The following is a 7,325-nucleotide window of genomic DNA, read 5'->3' on the forward strand; positions in this document are numbered from 1 at the left end:
CGATTCAGGTATCAGTAAATTTATCTGGACTCAGAGAGTCATCTCCTGCTAGCTTCCCTGAACCTTAAGGACCAGGAAAACACACATAACATAATCTTCAAAAGCATCATACCTGGTAGGTGCATCTTATCCCGTTATATGTAGCACAATAAACTGACCCTACAGTAGTGGGTGTAGTGGACTGAATAATGGCCCCCAAAGACACCTTCTTAATTTCTGGGACCCGTGCATTACCTTACACAGCAAGGAGTTTGTAGATGTGACTATATTAGGGATCTCCAGAAGGGGAGATCATCCTGGATTACCCGGTGGGACCTAAATGCCATCACAAGTGTCCTTATAAGAGGGAGGCAGAGGGAGATTTGATGGGGACAGAGGAGGAGGAGGCCATGTGAGGACAGAGGCAGAGATGGGAGTGATGTGGGCACAAGCCAAGGAACGCCGGCCGCCACCAGAAGCCGGAAGGGGCAAGGAGCAGACCTCGCCTCCAGCCTCCCAGAAAGCAAGGCCCTGCCGACACTTTGACTTGAGTCCAGTGAAACTGATTGCAGACATGTTCCCTCCATTGGGAGAGGATGCGTTTCGGATGTGTTAAGCCAGCACCGCCACAGGAAACTAATACAGTAGGTGAATGTGTTTATTAGTCCACTCTCAGCAGAGGTGCAGGATGGGGCATTTACTAAGTTGGCGACATGAGAGGCAAATGAATGAATCAATCAATGCACTGTGGTTAAGTTAGAAATAAGGAAGCCTCCGTTTTTATTTTAATTCACACGATACAAAAACATTCACCCTTGGCAATTATATTACAGAACCTCAGTACGTTTATTTATTTTACAACAGGTGAACTTGAGCAATCAGGGAAACATCCTTTCGGGCCCTCCTCACGACCAACTCCAGTCCCGTCTGAGCTGGAACTGAGGAAGTCAGTGATGGTTCAGGCTCCTCCCTGGCGTGGCCAGCTAATGAGGGTCCGTCCACTTCCTGTACTTGCCGGGTGGGGGGCAGAACTGCAGGATGTTCGTCCTCCAGTCACGCCTCCCCACACCTGCCCACAAACAAGTACCTCCCGCTCACCACGGAGACAAGTCTAACTGCCGTTGTTCACTAGAAGATGGAAGCTGCTGACCTGAACTTCCAACAGGGAGATCTGGGCATCTTTTATGTGGACATGACTCTGTTCTGAATATTCTTTTCTGGATCAAGGAGAAGAGTCTGGGCAGGCGTTCCTTGGAGCATATTTGCAAGAATGGCCTGACCACGCTGTCCCAGCTCGCATGATGAGGGTCAGAGTGACCGGTGGAAAGTTCGCACTGTCTTTGGGCTCACTTCAAGTCCTGTTTGGCTATGCTGCATCATTTTCCTTAAAGAACACTTTTGGTTTGGGGCATGCCATTCTTCTCTGTGGCTCACCGCCCCGTTTCTGAACTCGCCCCAGGGTGGAGGTGGGAAAACACATCCCAGGACCCCCGCCTCCACCAGGCGGACCGAGCTACACAGCGACAAAAGGCATAGGGGTTAGAGCTGGGCTGTCCGAGTTCATATCTGGGCTCTGCTGTCTTCTCCCTCTATGTGACCTTGGGAACTTGGAACCCTTCTGCATCCAAGTCCCTGAAGGCAAAATGGGGTTTTAAAAAGTACCACCTGCCCCACAGGTGCACGGCCTAATTGGATGCCCCCAGCACACCCAGGCAAGGCTGACACTTGGAACTTGACACCTGGTGATTGGTGTTATAACTGTGATTGCTTGCCCAGTGCTGGGTCCCTTATTACCCCTACCCATCACTTAAAGGCCGCGCAAGGGCAGGCCCTGAGAACCAGCAGGGAGTGGGCAGGGGAGTCCTCTTCTTAGGGGGATGTGGCCTCCCTTGGACCAGCCTGACAGCTTGTTCTCTCTGACTGGGGCCTGCAGGCGGCAAAAGCCATTAGGAGCAATTTGTTGTCCCCAGGCAGGCCTGCTCCCCCTAAACTGTTATCAATGAGCTTGTCAACCCAAGGCCTAACCTCCTTTGTTCTTTTCATCTGTTCTCCCCTCGGAGGCCTCTCCGAGCCCCTGGCCTCCTCCGAGGGGCTGCGACAGGCTGCCGTACACCTGTTTGTCTGGAGGCCGGGCCCGGGGGTCCGGGCGTGGTGGGGAGACAGCAGGAGCTGCCCGGGCCACCTGGCTCCCGGCTCTGGTCCACATCAGGATGTCAGATGACAGTTGTCATGGCTGCAGCTGGTACGGCAGCTCGTGCCAGGGGCAGGGCGCGTGGCCGCGTGCCTGGACGCACTCGGCCCTCCCCTGGGGCACACGACTCACCTCCACGGGGCTGCAGCTGGGGGAGGCCAGCCTGGCCGGCCGCGTCGAGGGCCTGCAGCGGGAAGCAGGGGTCTTGGAACCATCACCCCACAGCGGCGCCTCCTGTGAATCCAGGGTGGAGAGGGATGCCTGCATGTGCCTGCTGAGGACCGACCCGCCAGGGCTGCCCAGGCCTGAATAAGCTGCACCTGCCAAAGAACTCGGGATCAGTCCCGGCTTCTGAGTGCTCGCAGGACCGGGCTGACTGGCTTGCAGACAGGGAGGGAGATGCAGTGTATTGAGTAGTTGGGTGGCAGGCGTTCAGGCAACAGCCTGGCCTTAGTGAGCTCAGGCACCATAACCAAGTACCACGGACTGGGGCACTTCACCAGCAGACTTGTATATCTCACTCTTCTGGAGGCTGGAAGTCCAAGGTCAAGGTGCTGGCAAAGCAGGTGTCACTCTGAGGCCCCTTCTCTTGGCCTGTAGTGGCCACACTTCTCCACATCCTTACCTGGGGGGGTGGGGGGTGGAGAGAGAGTGCTAGTGTCTCTTACGAGGGCACCAATCCTATCATATCATGAGGGCCCCACCCTCATGACCTCATCTAACCCTAATCACCTCCCAAAGGTCCCACCTTCAAATACCAACACCTTGAGGGTTAGGGCTTCAACATATGAATGTGGAGGGCAGGGCACAGGCCCCTAGAATGGGTCTGTGGCCCAAGAGGGAAGTGAGGGCTTCCCAAGCTGCCTCCACTTTGGAAGATACACTAGGGAGTCGAATTTGTTCTGGATTTAAGAGAGAGTGGAAGAGTCGCCAGGTGGAAGGCAACATTCTACTGCTTTTTATTAAATCTCTGTTTAAGCAAACATGGTGCCAGCAGTCTTGGGAAACAAAGGAAGGACGTGGGGTTCACTGGATGAAGAATCCATCACAGGAGGCCTGTCCAAAGTCGCATTGCAGGGCAAAGCGCAGGTGCAGGACCCGCAGGCCTGGGAAGAAGCTAAACGTCCAACTCCTGTGTGTCCCAGAGGCAACTCTGGCAGGGGGAACAGTGGGGATATTTCCAGGGCACTTTCCTGTAACAGAGCACTGTCTGTCTCTGACAGCTCCCAGGTGGCTGTTACCACGTCCAGGCGGGGACCTTGAGGCTCAGCGGAGGGAGGAGAGTTGTCCTGACCTCCCAGCAGGAAGGCTCGGTCTTGTGTCCTCTCAGCAGCAGCCTACCTTTGGCCTCGGTGACTCCTGGGTCCAAATCCGGTGCTCTCTGCTCCAGCAGCTGGGCCAGCTGTCATGGTCCACTCGGGCTGCAGTCACAAATACCACAGACCGGGGGTTGCAACAACATGTGTTTCTCACAGCTGGGGAGGCTGGAAAGCCCAGATAGGGGTGAGGGCCCCTTCCTGGCTGGAGACATCGTCTCTGGGCTGCGTACCCACCTGCCGAGCACAGGGGGAGGAAGCAGCTCTCCTGCTCTTCTCATATAAGGCCACGAATCCCATCCTGATGGCTCCTCCTCCATAACCTCATCACCTCCAGAAAGTCTCACCTCCACTTACCATTACATTAGGGCTTTGATTTCAATACATGAATTTTGGGCGGGGGACAAAGATATACGGTCCATAATACCAGATTTTAAAAAGTATCATATGTTTACGAAGCCCGAAGCAGAGCCTGTCTCTGAGCACGGCTGGGGGGTCCTGCCCTGAGACCACGAGCCTGGGCTGGGCTGATGCTCAGGGTCCTGGTGGAAAGGGCCCGGGTGGGGCTCGGTCCTGCCCTCCATGAGTGCCCCCGAGGGCCCAGAGATGACTGGCCCATGGCCGGGCACTGAGCTCAAGCCAGCCCTCTAGGGAGTTGACTGGGACCAGTGTGATGCCTGGGATGGAAAGAGAGTGACGAGCAGGGATAGTGTCCAGAGTTCCCCTCCTCCTCCCGAGCTCAGGGCATCATTTCTTATCACAGACCTTGTCCCTGCCCCTGTGTCCCTCCTGCTCCCAACTTCCCCTGATGCCCTGTGACTGGAGGGGCTTCTGCAGAGCCTTCTCAGGACCACACGGGGGGTGGGGGGGATGCTGGTACTCTCAGGAGGTGGGGGCAGCGGGGTGGCCTCCCCGAAGGAAATTCTCCTCTGCTCCATATTTATGCCCATATTCCAGGTCATAGACTCCTCCATCAAGGCCCGAGCTCCTTGGGGACAGATGGCCTCCCCCCTGGAGATCGGCACAGGGAGACCCCATCAAATGGTCGGCTCTCAGGCTGGGCGATTAAGCAAAATTAAGGCACCTTCTGGGTCCAACAAGGCAGCCTGTGGTCACAGTCTAAAGAGCTTCCTAAGAAGCGGGCCCTTCTGGCATCTTGCAGGTGAGCCAGCACCTGAGGACAGCCTCAGACCCTTCCAGCCTCCACGCACATGGCAAGAAATCTCAACAACCAGAGGTGGTGACCTCCCAGAGTTCGCTCTGAAAGGGAATTTGCCTCCTGAAGTCCATCTCTCTCCTGATTTCTGGAGCCCCTGGTCCCCTTGGAATAGTGGCCAGCCCCTTACGACGGACGGCGTCAGGGTCCCTGGAGGGCAGGCTGGGTAGGAGGGCAGTGGCTGGTCTTCTCCCCTTTCCTCTCCCCTTCTGGACACAGACCATTATGTTAACTCGGGCCTCCCAGACCATCTCTGCAAAATAACTGTGAGCGACACCCGGCCCCCGAACCCTGTGCAGGTCCCTGGATCCCCCATAAGCACTGTGTGCCAGTCTCAGGCAGCTGCAGGGCACGGAGCCTCTGAGGGTCCACCTGGAGGGCAGGTGGTGAGCCAGGTGCCTGGTGCAAGTGGGTGGAGCTGCTCTGAAGGACCGTGCCTGTCTCTGCGGCCTTGTCTGCTGGCCTGTCGGATCAAGGACAGGATGGGGGATTGACATGGAGGAAAGAGATAGGCAACTGGCTTCCCAGCCACTGGGTCCTCTGTGTGATCCCACGGGTGACCTGCACGTGCGCGCGCGCGCACACACACACACACACACACACACATGCACACACGTGCACACATGTGACCCTCCACTCCGTGTTCCTGGACAATGTCCCCTTTCTTGGTCCTAGAGGAGGCGGAGTGCCAAGCACCCCATGTCACTTTCCTGCAGCTGCCATAGCAAAACTATCACAAACTGCGTGGCTAAAAACAACAGAAGTTTATTCTCTGACGATTCTAGAGGCCGGAAGTCTGAAATTAAGGTGTTGGGAGGGCTGTGATGGTGACTTGGGAGGCTCAGGGCAATCCTTCCTTGCCTCCTCCAGCTCCTGGTGGCCCAGGTGCGCCTTGCTGTACCTGGCTGGTAGGTGTATCACTCCAATCTCTGTCTCTGCCCTCGGATTGCAGGCTCCTTCTGTGTTTGTGTCTCTGGGTCCAAGTTTCCCTCTTCTTATAAGGACACTGGTCATTGGATTTAGGACCCACCTTAACCCGGTGTGACCTTATCTGAACTCGATTACATCTGCAAAGGCCCTATATCCAAATAAGGTCACATATACATGAATTTGGGGGGGACACTGGTCAAGCCAGTACAGATTCTGCTGGCACTATGTCTCCTGGGGCTCCTCAGCTTTGTCTTGGTGACTCATGGAGTGACTGAACCCATTCTCCAAGGCCTGAGAAATTCAGGTGACACCCAACCTCATGATGGTCCTGCCACCCAGGCTGAACCCTTTCCAGCTCCCTGGGCTGGGACCTGGAAAAATCAAGGCCAGGCTTCTGGTGGAGAGGCAGACAACAGGGAGGTTGGGAGATGCCAAAGAGCTGGGGATGGCAAAGGGGAGAGAGAGACACTCTTGTTCCGAAGACTTTGGGGAGGATGGGTCCACTCCCTTCACCCCAAGCCAAAACATTGAATATTGTCCTCAAAGCACGGAAGCCCCTGTGACTATTATTTCACCTGACATTGTTTCTGTTCAGGTGACTTAACTTGAACTTTAAAGGCGCCCTTCCTCCTCTTTGATAATTTTCCCAGTGGAGGTGCCCAGGTTTCTGTCAGCAAAGTCACTCTTGGCTTGAGGATGATGGTTAGAATTAGAAGCTCTTTGTCCTGAAAGTGGCCATTCACCCGTCCTGCTGGGCCAAACCTCGCTCAGTGTGTCCACCCTCCCAGAGCTGTGCCTGGAAGTAATGCCCCTCACCCAGCAGGCAGGTGACCAGGGGAGCTCAAGCCAGGAGCCCCAGGGCTCCCTGTGCCAGCCTCTCTCAGCCATGAGCTGGGTCCTTGAGACATGATGCTCCAGCAAGACTCGGGGGCTTTGAGAGTGGTCCCAGCGGCTTGGGGCCTTCACTGGGGGGAGGTGGGGCTGACCCCGTGCCAGTGGGAGTGGGGTGGTGCAGGTGATCTGGAGGGCAGTCCCGGGCCAGGAGGCCTGGTCAATTGGGCAACTGCTCTTTGCCCCAGTGTCCTTACCTGTTCAACCTCCCACAGGTGTGCCGGGAGGGTCACACCTAGACAGAGCTACAGAAGAGCTTCAGAACGATAGAAAGTTCTGTGGATGGCCGGTGAGATGCTCACACACCCAGAGGGGGCTGCAGTGTGATAGAGCACCTTCCTGGGGAGAAACACCCAAGATGTGCGCTGGACACGGCGGATGTAACTGCCGGTGGCATCCAGAGCCAACAAGTGTGCGAGGACAGCCTTTTAGCAGGTGCTGTTCACACAAAGGCAGTGTGGGATTGCCAGCCCGGTCCCTCAGGCTTCGGCGGGAGTGAGGCAGGGTGAGTGCCAGGATGTCCGGCCCGTGTCCTCTGTGGACTCAGAGGCAGGATGCCGGGGACAAGCCCGTCAAGGGCACGGCAGCAAGTGACTTCGAAAGCCCTGACATTTACACAATTTAGGCCTGTTATGTTTATTTCAGGGCTTTTCTGTAAAGGGTGCAGGGCCCTTAGTGGCCGGATCTGTTAATGCCTCGTGCTTTTTGTGTTTCCATGTGCCACTTCCAATGACTGTCAATGTTGACCTAAGTGAGAAACATCCAAACATGTTTATAGAGGAGACCATGGGACCTCTCGCCA

Source organism: Balaenoptera borealis (genome assembly GCF_965194805.1).
Source record: "Balaenoptera borealis genome assembly, chromosome: 10".
Taxonomy (NCBI): Eukaryota; Metazoa; Chordata; class Mammalia; order Artiodactyla; family Balaenopteridae; genus Balaenoptera; species Balaenoptera borealis.